Raw genomic sequence first — 13,349 nt, 5'->3', positions numbered from 1 at the left:
AGAGGAGATAAGCAGTGATATGGAGCAATCAGCACTCTGATAAGTGCTGGAGGACAAAGGTAGCAGCAAGCAGCACAGAAACAACACTGCCTTCATTTGGAGGCGTGTGTTTCCTCCCTAACATCAGCAGACTGCTCGCCTCCTATGAATGAAAGGCATTTTGCAAACAGCAGAGGCTCCAAAGCAAACAGGCTGAGATGACAGCACGCAGCCTCCTGGGCCGGGCCAGCCTCCCACCTCACCTGCAGCCATTCCTACCTTCTGTGTTCATCTCCACGTGCTGCAGCAGTGGGCACAGCAGCTCACTGATCTTCAGAAGCCAAAGCAATCAGTGGTTCCTTATCTCACTCCACTCCTCCGCTGTCGTGCTGAACTGCTTGCTTGTATTCCCCCCTCCCCAACACATTCCATTTCCTCCCCTGATGCAGCATTTTTTTCTGCCCCCCATCCCACTAATAAAAGCTTAGGCCTGAATTTCCTGCATCCCTGCTGCTTTAAGCAGCGTGCTGGAAGGGACACAGCTCTGCCCTCTGGCACTGGCCTCTCAACACTGAGACCGCCAACAGCTCCCAGCTCAGCCCACAGCTCATCTTGCTTCAATAGTCAGACCCAGTCGCCTTTTCTTTGAAAATTAATTTAACTTCGGGACAAACCGGGGCAAGAGGGTCACTGCGTAAGTGACTCTGTAACTCGGGACGTTGTCTTCCTCTGACTGCATGCATTAAAGATTTAGCATGGAGAGCAGAGCTCCTACACTTATCTGTGCAGGCTGAGTCAGACACTGAAACAGGAGCACTCCCTGATCCTCACTCTTCTGCTCCAGAGGATCGGAGATAACTCTGTTTACGCCTTATTCCACACTGCGTAAGTTGTGAGGTTTCTTTTATGCACTGCTAAAACTGTTCAGAAAAGCAGGAAAGCGTGGCAGTTCGGCTCTACAAAGACAACGCTAGCACACGTCAGCACAGGTCACCCACTGTCACCCACTGCCGTGTGCCCACCGTGCCACCCTCGTCCAATCTGCAAGTGAATCACTGTGCTGGCGGTGCTCACTGCGGTACCGTGCAGGGATAACTCCCACTGGGATGGCTGGGATGTGAAGGATCTGTAACACATCACGCCTCACTTCTCCCTCCTCTCCGCATTCAGCAAATTCACATTTCTGCAATTAAATCAATGGCCAAAAGTGAAAGTGCTGGATGGGATGGACGCCTCCTGCAAAAGTAGATAAGAACAAACCTACTTAAATCCTGTACAGATTTTCAGGGCGAGTTTTGTACTGCGTAATTTTCTGTTCAGTTCACGTTCAGCCATAGGATTACATCAGCACCCCAAACGGTATTAGGAGATGGAGAGCTTGCCAGAGAAGTTCATTTGGGAAATGTAACAGTCACAGTCAGCATATTTCACTGCTGGAAAAAAAAAAAAAAGAAGAAAAAAGCTACAGATAAATTACATAGCAGAGAAAATAAACATACCCAGATCCAGGGGAAGAAAAAGTTCTCCTCGGATCAGCTTTCGGCATTTGCAGTGTTAGGATCAGTGGGGATGGCAGGAACCAGGTGCCAGGAGCCGCGGGGCTATGGGATGGCTGTGGCACTCAGGTCCTGCCAGCAGGCTGATCCCACAGCTCCTCTCCAGCCTTAATGGGTCTGTGCTCTCGCTGCAATAGCTGATGGCTTCTCCTGGTCAGTCTGTGCTCCTCCCAGTCCCCAAACGCAGCTCCTTTAGGAGAAGGCTGACAAAGGATTTCAGAAGAGGAAGGGAAGGTCTCAGCAAACGGCTCCAGGAGGGGCAGCCAGCTCCTGTGAGCTCAGGCTTCAAAAGCTGTCATTCTCAAACTGAGCTCCAGATGTGGACTTACTGCACCACTTCCTTCTATGCAGGATGAAATAAAGCGGTGCCAATATCACACTGCCGTTCAGGGATTCCCGTGTCCATGGAGCTCACCAGCACACCTGAGCTCTGCCAGAACTTAGACTGGCTGCCCTTGGGTCATGCTACAGATCACAGAATGGCTTTGGTTAAAGATCATCCAGTCCCAACCCTCTGCCATGGGAGCTGAACCTCAAATAAGGCTGAAAGCAGGGCACCTGGAGAAGAGAAGGCTGAGGGTGACCTCAGTGCAGCCTGCAGGACCTAAAGGAAGCCTACAGACAGGAGGGGAGTCAGCTCTTGGAAAGGGGAGAGAACAGCAGGACAGGGGAATGGTTGGAAGGTGAGGGAGGGCAGATTTCAGTTGGCTGTCAGGGGGAAGTTGTTTGGTGTGAGAGTGGGGAGGTGCTGGAACAGCTGCCCAGAGAGGCTGTGGATCCCCGTCCATCCCTGGAGGTGTTCAAGGCCAGGTTGGATGGGGCCCTGGGCAGCCTGGGCTGCTGTGAGATGTGGAGGTTGGTGGTCCTGCATTGGTGGGGGTTGGAGTTTCATGATGATCCTTGAGGTCCCTTCCAACCCAAAGCATTCTGCGATGATATGATTCTATGGGCAGGCTCCACACCTGAATTACTTCAGACAAAATACAGAAATCTGGCTTCTCTGGACAGTTTACCCATCAGCTGACCCAGAAATTTGGAGACCTTAGAAAGAAACCTGCTAAATTCAGACGCATTTACTTTGAACCACATTCACTGACACGGATACCTCCCTTCAGAGTTATTCCATTTCCCATATTCTTCCCTAAGGAAGTAGAAAAAAAAAAGACCTGCCTCTTTTTAGCTGGTAATCAGCATTAAATAGTTCCACACACTCAGCTGTGTGAGACGTGCTCTCGGAGGCTTTCAGCAGCCAGCAGATAAGCATGGCATGCGGGCCCGTGGCTTTGAGATCTGCTCAGTGACTTGCTCCAAGGCAGCCAGGTGTTACTCCCCATTCCATTCCTGCACCCATTTCCCCCCATGCCGTCAAGCGAGCTCACTGAAAACCTCCAAGCACCACATGTGGTTTGTGCTGCTTTCCTCGCCCTGCTGCCTGCTGGCCTCACCATCAGGGCACAGCAGCTGGGAGCAGCAGCTCATCTCAGTGCCTCCACAACGCACGGGGCTGCACTCCTGTGTACCAACCACAGCCTCCTCCACTTCTGGGTACGTCGCTGTTCCAAACGCCGTGCTCCTCACCTCCCTCTGTGAGGTAAACACCTTCCCATAGTTGCACTGCTAATAGGGTTCGATTACCAAACTTCACCAGCAGTGTCAGGAAGAAGTTCTGCACTCAGATGATGCAAGGCACAGAGCCCAGAGCCACTGCTCCATCCCTGCAGGTGCCCAAGGCCAGGCTGGATGGGGCCCTGGGCATCCTGAGCTGCTGGTGGCAGCCAGCCCACAGCAGGGCTTGGAAGTGTGTGAGCTGTAAGCTCCCTTCCAACCCAAGCCATTCTGTGACTCTATGGAGAGAAAATGGAACCGGCTCCGGACTGGGAACGAAAAGAGATTGACGCAATACCCACCAGGAGAACAAGAAAAACGGAAACAAATCACAAATATCATCAGAAATGAGGGGAAAAAAAAGGGCAAATATCCAGAATTAAGCTTCAAGAGCCATCTGCTCCAAGCAGGGAACTCCCTCACTCAGCTCCTCCAGCATCCCCTCCCATCTGGGAAAGAACTGAAGTTACCAGGCTGCTCCCAAGCACGGCTTTCTTCCCTCCTGCCTGGCAGGCATTCACCAAAATAACTCCCCTATCCTCCCAGTGCCGCTTCTAGGCCATTTCCTACTCTCATTATATAACCATGGACTCTACTTTAAAAGGAAATCTCATTTTATCACAGGAAGTCAGTTCCCCAGGGGAAAAGTATTAGAGATGTCTGCAGAATGTTTAAAGAAGCCCCAGCATCAGCTGATGTCAGCCAGAGTTAAGGTCTTTAGAAGCCCTGTCTTAAATTACATGCTCCAACCAACTCTCCAGCAGCCTTCCTGAACGGTCTGAAGCAAAAAATAAACCCACCCCACATTCAGATGGCCCACAGCAGGGTTGGTGGGCAAGGAACAGATACTGGAGGAAAATGGATGCGTGCTGAGCTGAGGTGGGGGTGGAGAAGAGAGGCAGATGGAAGAAAAGGAGCAGGAGCAGACCCTGAGCACAGGCAGCTCCGGGTAGTTAAACAACAAGGCTCAGTGCTTTGAGGCTGAAGGCTCTGACCAGCACCTGAGGAGATGCAGCGTACGACTCCTGCACGCCCTGCCAGCAGCAAGGAGTGCACACAAAATGCAGACACACAGGAACTGCGGGCTGAAGGAAAGCAGAGCCCCAGGACACATCATCTCCAGGATGCAGACAGGGAGATCTGGCAGCTTCTGCAAGAAAGGAACGTCAGACATCAAAATAGTATGTGACTTTGTGAGTTTGAGCTGGTAAAAACCGAGAACACCATCACTGACATCTACTGAATGAACAGCACAGCTCTCAAGGAAATGCACAGCTCAATGGCCTGATTGGATTTTCAGCAGCAGCCAACGCTGCACAAAGCATTCAGAAGTACAACTGCCTCTGCTGGTAAAACAGCCATTGTATTTAAGGGGAAATCCAGCCTGCCATCCCAGTTCCAGGCAAGTTATAGGATCTCTCCTTTAAAGTGAATTCCCAAGCTGAAAATAGGTCGGGCCAAAAGCAAATAAGCCAGGGTTACATCAAACTAGTGCTAATGCAGATATACGTCCCTATAAACCAGGCAGTCATTCAGCAGTTACACCAGTGCAGGCCACACTAAGAGGGTCACCCCAGGACAAATATGTAATCCCCAATGTGATGCCTGATCCTATTGCCCTACATGCTCTGTCCAAATCCCAGTGCCCAGCTAAAAGGCTGCTTCACTCAGAAGAAGCCCTGCAGTGCTTCGGCATTGCGCAGAGCTGGGCAGGAATACGGCCACTGCACCGACTGCAGGCCGACCACACATCACCTCCAGAGCCTTCAGGTCATTTTAAAGGTTCCCTTGCACATCCCACCTCTCTTTTCTGAGGTTTCTCTGCCCTTCAGGGATAAAATTAGCACGTATGAAGTTATAATCCAAGTCAACTTCTGAAGCTGCGCATCAGCAACACTGCGTGGCCTTCCATAGGATCCTTACACACACTGAAGTCACTACTGCACATACAGATCACATTCAGACCCACATCCCTGCTAAGTAAGAAGCCCAAAACAGTGGCTTAACTCAAGAACCGCTCTTCTAATTGCTGCCATTTTGTGACCAACACAAGCAGCCATTCACTCTCTCCACAAGAGCCAAAGGGAAAGAAAGGCTCTGACTCACTGCTTTCTCCCATTCTTTACCTCTGATGCTGCAGACATAGCTTGAAGCCTCTCGTGGATTTCTGTCTTTGCTCCTCCACAGTTGAAGTTTCCAATTACTTTTACTATTAATCAGGCATCCACGGACAGCAGAAAACCTGCTCTGGGGATCCTTACAACCACCGCAGATAGAGATACAGAGGAGTACCTTTAAGGAGTGCTAAGTAAGAAACACTTAATAAAACTGCAATTAGCACCTTCTGCAGGGTCAGAAGACTGACAGAAGGAGAACTGTCAGTGTAAATAAAGAGGAGGGCTGGGAATGGAGGGAGGGGAGGAAAATCAATCAGTCAATCAATCAGAACAACAGAAGTCCAAAAGTCATTCCTGTATGTGATGCTCAAACCATTCCAGGCCAACAGAAAGGGAATCCCAGCACAGACAGCGATCAAATTACCAGCAGGAATCGGCAGTACAGCTGCTGTGAGCAGTGCTGGCTGCGATGCTCTGAACGCTTCCCGTAAGCCATCCCAGCAGGCAGCACCCCGGGTTTGTGCTGCGAGCACGGATGGAGCTCATCTCCCTGCACTTCAGGAGCTGTAACCCAAGTGCATGTAAACACGCTTTGAGATTCACCTGATAAAAGCTCCCATCGTTTTACTCTGTTTAAACTCAATGTCAACACCCTAAACTCGGCTCAAAAGCAGCTTTCCAGGATGATGTAGCTCCAGTGCAATTTTACAAAAGGAATGATGACTCACTGGCAGGCGGGAACGGGTTGGAAATGGATGACCTAATGCTCCAAAAGAAGCTTGCTTTTACAGAGATCCAGCTTCGGTCTGTACACTACCTTCCTAAGAGAGAGATTTTGCACCACTGAATTTACAGCACGACCTCTGGGCTTACTGCAGCGGCAGTTTGCCTGCCCGGCCCAACAAGCAGCTCCTCACGCCTTACCTCAGCCCAACCCTGGGTACCTTCCTACAGAAGCACGGCTGTGTGCAGAACGCTCAGCCCCTTCTCCAGGCAGTGCTGAGCAGCACAGGGAAGGAGGAGCTGCTTCAGCATCAAACGCAGACGGGGGTGTTGGAATGAAACCATCGGCTCGCTCATGTTTGATACCTGCGAGCACTACGAGCGCGGGGCTGACGAGCAAGACAAGCCTGCTTGGCGTTCAGCTGGATTCCTCCAGGCTTGCTAGGGATCCTCTATCCACAAGGGCTGACTTTTATGGCCTCATGCTCAGCCAGCAGCTGTACAGCTTAGAGTTACCTGCTGTAATGATGGCCCACAGCGACCAGGTAGATTTAAAAGCGCCCTGAGCATCCCTTGGGCTGAAGCCGCGTTGTTCCCAGCCTTCTTCCCATACTTGCAAATGCTCCAGATGAAAGGGGCAAAGTGTAGGTGGAGAATGGGAGTTAGTGACACAGGCTAATCGGGATTCTAATCATGCTAATAGCTGTGATTAACTGCATACTCCTCCTAGAAGCTTCCCGCAGCTTCGCACAGCAGCGTGATACCGGAGTGCTGCTCATCCCCTTAATCTCCAGCTGCACCACGTGTGTCACGGACATTCCCCATACTTAGCCCTAATCCCACCCACACACCAAACCTTCCAGCAGGCCAACATCAGCATTCTGGGCAGGGTACAAGAGAAGCTATTGCTCCACGAGGTTGCAAACAAGAGCTACTACGAGCCTACCGCACCAGCCATCCCTCCTTTGCAGTCAGCACTGTGCACCTCTCAGGAGAGCTGCTCAGCGATGCTGCTCTCATAGGGAGAGCCGGGAGGAGCCAACAGGGACAGCAGAGCCCCGTAAACAGCCCTCTGCAGCAGCAAGGTGCCTGGCAGGCAGGGAGAAATGAGAGTTTCCCCACTGCTCCCAGGAGAGGACTGATTTACAGCAGCACGGAATTACCACCACCGTCCACCTGCCAGCAGGAACAGCAAGGGAGGAATGTGTACTGCAGACCTGACCGTGCTCCACGTACACACACACACATGCACTGGGCATCCAGCAGCGCCCTGTGCTTCCACCAACGCTGCACCTCTGGTGCTCTGCACAGCAGAGACTGCAAACACACTGCTATTGGGCCTGCCAGTGTTTACAAGAATCACAGAACGGCCTGGGTTGCAAAGGCCCACGATGCTCATCCAGCTCCAACCCCCTGCTGTGTGCAGGTCGCCAACCAGCAGCCCAGGCTGCCCAGAGCCACATCCAGCCTGGCCTTGGATGCCTGCAGGGATGGGGCATCCACAGCCTCCTTGGGCAACCAGTGTGATGATCCAGTGAGATGGGCATGTGTGACAACACAGAACTTAACAGCTTATTGTGAGGAGGTTTAAGACTAAGCTTGTTTGGGAACAGATGCATGCTCCCCAGCAAACCCTTGATGTTTTCCTATAAAAGTGCTAGAGCTCACAAACTCGCTCAGCATCGCCCCAACATCTGTCCATAATCCTTTGGCTTTAGAATCCCAGAACAATGCAGCTTTAGTATCCTGGTCTGGTATCAGATGTGGAGGTTGGTGGCCCTGCCTGTGGCAGAGGGGGTTGGAGATGCATGATGTTTGAGGTCCCTTCCAACCCGGGCCATTCTGCGATTCTGTGATTAGTATCAGGAAAATGACTTCACGAACTGATGTGGAACATCTGAAGTCTCACAGATGGGGTTAACAGCCCCCTGTGAGCAATGCAGGGTGCTCACATGAGCCAGAAGCATTTCACTGTTTTGTTACCAAGCAAAAAATCTGCATAACATCCACAGCAACCGATTCCACTGACCTTTCCTTCCCACCAGAAATTCTTTCACATGTGCAAAACACCGAGTCATGAAGTTGGCTTCCGAGCTGTGGGAGGCTGCAAATTCCCCACCAGCACAGCTCTGCCTGCTGGCTGTGTGCACCCATCCCCAGGGCTGCCAGCAGCACAGCCCAGAGCACTTCCATCCCCTGAGGAGCCCAGCTCTGCACACACAGCACTGAGCCCCGACCTGCTGTGCCTCACCTCCGTGCTGGGATCACGGAGCCCTGCGCTGCTCTACGCCAGACTGCAGTTTCATTGGCCTCGAAGAAAAGAAAATCAGTTTGATACCACTGCCTCTACGCGAGAAAGCCACACAACCGCCCTCTGACTAAGCAAGAGATTGAACTATTTTAGCTGGGGCAGGAAGCATCAACACGGAGCCACAGGAAATAGCATCTGCCTTCCAGAGCAGCACCAGCTGCAGGTCTGCCTCTGAAACTCCAGCACTGACACCAAATGCAGCCTGCCCTCCAAAGCAGCCTGGCAGCAATGTGATGAGTAACAGGCCTGCGGCTCCCAGCTCACTGAGGAGGAGACTTGAATTTCATCTTCCATCTTGCCTGGACGAGCAAAATAAATTATTTGGGATATTTTCAGACTAAAACAAGGTGCAGCTGTAATTTATTTGTCTAAGTAACCATCACTTTCATTTGAATTGCAAGTGGCTTGAATTCATCCCGACAGACTTACAGCCAGTCTGACCGGTGGTTTCCCTTAGTCAGACTGTGGCACATATCAGCCTTTGGAAGCTCATACATCAGTGCTTCATAGAGACAAACATCACTTAAGGACTGAGTTGCTGCTTGAAGATAACAATGGGGAGTTTACTAGGATCATAGAACGGCTGGGTTGCAAAGGAGCACAACGCTCACCCAGTCCCAACCCCCTGCTATGTGCAACCAACCAGCAGCCCAGGCTGCCCAGAGCCACATCCAGCCTGGCCTTGGATGCCTGCAGGGATGGGGATCCACAGCCTCCTTCCATTACACAGGGCTGAGCTGAAGAAGTGATGGGTACAAACCAGACCTGAACTCTGCAAGAATTCAGTCTAATGGCTCAGGTTCATTTCTTTCTGGGGAAGAGAGGTAACCACTAAAACACAACAGGGTTTGGGACCTCAGACATAATTACTGCTCCATTCACCAGCACTAAGGCTGACTCAGCCCTTTTACAGACTCCAGAAGGAACACGTAATTTATTTGTTTAAACAAAGTATTCATCAGAGCTCATGAAACAAGCTGAGGAATGGGAACCCAGTCACATCCCACCGGCCCTGCAGCCCCACTGCCTGCTCCTTTGAAACAACACTGGTTTTCACTCTTTGTTCTGTTGCTTTGTGTTATTCCATCTTTGCTCGGTGTCATTCCAAGATGAGACACACATGAGAGACTTACTGACACCCCTCAGTCTTACAATCAGACTCAGATCAACTCTTCTCCCTTTGGGAGAATCACTTCTCACTGAGGGCTCCTTATTCCACAAAGAAAGCAGAGGGCATTGCTGTTATTGCAACAGAAACTCAACTGAGTTACTTTTAAAACTGAAAACTTCATCTTTTCTGATCTGAGGGGATAAAAAGCCACCAATTCACCAAACAACCGGAAGGATAATCAGACATTTCATTGGCTCTCATACAGCAGAGGAAGGTGGGGGTGCCAGCAACTCAGCCAGCCAAGCAGGCACTTTTGATAAGAGTTCCACTGCAACCTCAAAAATTGCTGAATTATTGCTTATCTGTCTCTCTTAAATAAAGTTAAGCACATTACGACAGTACACTGCATAATACCAGCAAAATATACAATACCAGATGGGATAATTCAGTCCTAACAACGCAGCCATCAGTGGTACAGCTGCAGACCTCCAGCACAGGCCTGCTCCTTCCATTTGGAAAAGGCAGCCACAGCAACACCTCACGTAAAACCCTGCACACAGAGGACACGAGGAGGCACTGTGCAGGGCTCAGGGGCCACCAGCTGAAATGCCAGGGTAGCACTTCAGTGTCCCTCTTGTTATTCAAGGAGCTTTTAGGTACACTGCTGAGGGAGAACATGGCTCCCTGGGAAGAGAAACTTGGCTTGGAAAGAACAACTTGTTAAAAAGTTAAGGTGAATGAGCTTACTTGATGAACTCACAAAATAACTGGGATATAAGTAAAAAGAAACAAGGCTTTCTTTCCTATGAGAGCAGTGAGGTGCTGGAACAGCTGCCCAGAGAGGCTGTGGATCCCCGTCCATCCCTGGAGGTGTTCAAGGCCAGGTTGGATGGGGCCCTGGGCAGCCTGGGCTGCTGTGAGATGTGGAGGTTGGTGGCCCTGCGTTGGTGGGGGGTTGGAGCTTCGTCATCCTTGAGGTCCCTTCCAACCCAACCATTCTATGATTCTATGACTTATGGGGAAACAGATGAAAACTGTGTTATTGTTACCTACTTAATACACATCACACATACAAAGTATACCTTTACATGTATAAAAATGGGCTCCATAGGTTGGCAGATCACAAGTGTGACACACACACGCACACCTCACCAGAAGCAGAGCTCACACAAAGCGCTCCACCCGCACCAACACACACCCTGGGATCGCCTTCAGCAGCAGAACAGCACCTTCGGAGCTCAGAGCTTCACAGCAGCTCCCCAGCAGCCGTCCCACAGCCCTGTGCCACACAGCACAGCGGGAGGGACCCAGATGCGTGCACACAAAGGCGTCCGGGAGGGTCCGATCTGCACCCACTCACGGGCGGGCAGCGGAGCACGGCGCCGCGGGGGGGCCGGGGCGGTTCAGGGGAGCCCGCATCGCCGCCCGCGGCCGACAGGAGATGGCGGTGGGGGAGGGGTCGGCCTCGGCTCCGCGAACGGCCCCACGTCGTGCGGGGGGGGTCCGCCTGGATACGAGGGGCGATTCCTCCTTCGGAAGACACGGCACGGCCGCCACGGAGCGGAGCCGGCAGCGCGTCCGGACGCGATCCGGAGCGGCGGGGATGCGGGACGCGGCGGCGGAGCTCACGGCTCTTCCGCGACCCGAGCGGCTCCGAAGAGCCGAGTTTCTCCCCGCGTCCGCACAGCGCTCCCCGCGCCGCAGCCCCGCCCCGCCCTCCGCACCGCCGCCCGGAGCCCGGAGCCCCCCCCGCCCGGATGGCGGCGGCCCTCGGCGGAGCGCTCCCACCGCCGGCTTCCTCCGATCCCGCCACGCACGGCCGTGCCGCCCCGCGAAGAGCGCGCGGAGCCGAAGGGAGGCGGCACGGCGCGGCGCGGCCCCCCCGCCATACAGGGGCCGCCGCCCTCGGCCCCGCACCGCCCCGCACGGCCCCCCCCCGCTCCTCCGTCGCCCGCTCGGGCCGCGCTCGCCGCCCCCCGCGGCGGAACCCCCTCCTCGCGGCCCGCGCGGCCCTTACCGCAGGCGGAGCGCGCCGGGACGGAGCCGCCCGCTCAGCGTCGCTGTCCCCTGCGGGCCCGGCGGGGGGAGGAGGCGGGGGAGGCCGCACGGCCGCCGTTGGCCTCGGGCCGAGCGCGCCGCCCCGCTGGGCCCGCCGCCGCTCGGCCAATAGCGCCGCGCCGCGCCCGCCTTCCGCCAATCGGAGCGAGCGCGGGCAGGGGGCGGGGCGAAGGGAGGGCGGGGCTCGGGCGGCGCCGCCGTGACAGCGCAGCGGGGGCGGGGGCGGCGTGAGGGGTGGGGAGAAAGGGCGGGAACGGGGGGGGGGGCTGAGGGGGCGCGGGGCGGCGGGGCACGGGGCGGCAGGGGAGGTTCTGCTCGGATGGTGGGAACGACTTCCTGTCAGGAGGAGCAGCCGGCTGCTGGAATCGTAAAGTCATAAGGATCACAGAGTCGTAGGACGGCTTAATGGCCTCAAGGATCATCGCGGTCCCCCTCTGCCCTGGGCTGCCCAGCGCACAGCCGTGGCACCGCAGCTCCGGGCAGGGCCAGCACCCCAGCTCACACCTCACCTCACCTCACACCTCACTCCTCACCTCCTACAAAGACATTCCCCCTCGTTCTGTCACCATCAGACCACGTCGGAAGTCGCTCCGTTTCCAGCACATGACCTCCCTCAGCACTCGGAGGCTGCCATGCGGTCTCCCCTCACCTTCTCACGGTGCCCAGCCAGGTGAGGTGAGGACACCCATCCCGGTGTCAGAATGGCAGGCACTGCTGGTGCTTCTGCTCTGTGTTCTTAATTTCACTTCCACTAATGACCCATTAGATCAGAAGAATGACCCTCTTTGCATCCAGGATGGCAAAACACATTACAGTGATGAAATGTACCGACAGCAGGATGGAAGCGATGGAAGCATTGCACAGCAGGCACGGCTGCCACGCACAGGGCTGAAACCCCCGAGGGGAGCAGGGAGGAGAAAAGTGAGGCTGTCAGATATGGCTTCAGTGACAGCAGCCACACAGAAGGAACCTCTGCCTTTGTGCTTCGACATTTGAATCATTGCAACCACCCATCATAGGGAGCTCATCCAGGAGCAGGAAGGAGGTGAAGCCCATCTGTTGGCAATGAGGTCTGTGTGTCACGCACCCAGCCCCAGGGAGCTGCAGAGCTGCTAAATCTCATAGAGAACACGCCATGCTGCCCTGCTAGATAAGGGAATCAAAGCCTAAATCCAAACAGAAACAGGCGTGTCCCTCGTGTCTGGTCACTTGGAGGAGGGAACACCCTTTGCATGGGCTGTGGGAAGGGGCACACCCCATCCGTGTGGAGCTGAGGTGCAGCTTCTGCCCCCAACCCCTCCTGCCAAACTGGAGACTGTGGGTTCCTTTCCAGGGCTGCAGCTTGTAAGGACAAGGGAGGGGAAACCCCCATCCCGATGAAAGGCACATGCATAACAACTGCTTCTACCACGTGCTATTTTTAAGCTCTGAGATAAAATATCTTCCCAATGGCTTTGGGAGGATTGGTGATGGTTTGAATTTCAGAGCTGTTCCAGCTCACTCAGGGCTTCAGATCAGCACAGCCTTAAAGACACCTCTATCCTCCTTGGAAAATCCTCCTCTGCTCTCTGCTAGGTGTGGTCAGAGAAGGGGTAAGCTCTTGTTCTAGTGTAGGATAGGAGTTCCTCTGCCTGTGCCAAGGCTGTAATGTAACAAGAAGCAGTGGGTTACATCAGTGCTGCACTGGGGAGTACATCTGACCTGCTTTGGGCTCCACAAAGAATCTGTTTGTTCACTGAGCCCCTCATTTATTCCCTAAATTGAAAATGTGAGCATCCAGAGCCTTGCCTTCAGTGCAGTGATCACACAGGAGCCAAACCATCCGTGCTTTAAGGCAACAGAAGGTCCAAACTTCAATCTGCCAAGCGGCTGCTTTGGTAACGCTCTCA

General features: G+C 53.8%; 1 protein-coding gene across 7 annotated transcripts in view; it reads right to left on the bottom strand.

Moving 5' to 3' along the window:
- The window catches only part of MAP4 (microtubule associated protein 4), a 119,807-nt gene extending 108,240 nt beyond the window's left edge, over nucleotides 1-11,567 (bottom strand). For 4 of the 7 annotated variants that reach the window (XM_085226804.1, XM_085226809.1, XM_085226811.1 and 1 more), the window contains exon 1: nucleotides 11,420-11,566. The gene's annotated coding sequence lies outside the window, so the exon portion shown is untranslated. Of the gene's footprint in view, nucleotides 1-11,419 lie in introns of all 7 variants that reach the window. The other 3 variants (XM_085226806.1, XM_085226810.1, XM_085226807.1) reach the window with 2 other exon arrangements.
- Nucleotides 11,568-13,349: the final 1,782 nt, after the last annotated feature.

Source organism: Meleagris gallopavo, chromosome 6 (genome assembly GCF_905368555.1).
Source record: "Meleagris gallopavo chromosome 6, MGAL_WU_HG_1.1, whole genome shotgun sequence".
Lineage (NCBI taxonomy): Eukaryota > Metazoa > Chordata > Aves > Galliformes > Phasianidae > Meleagris > Meleagris gallopavo.
This window is presented reverse-complemented; position numbering and strand designations above follow the sequence as displayed.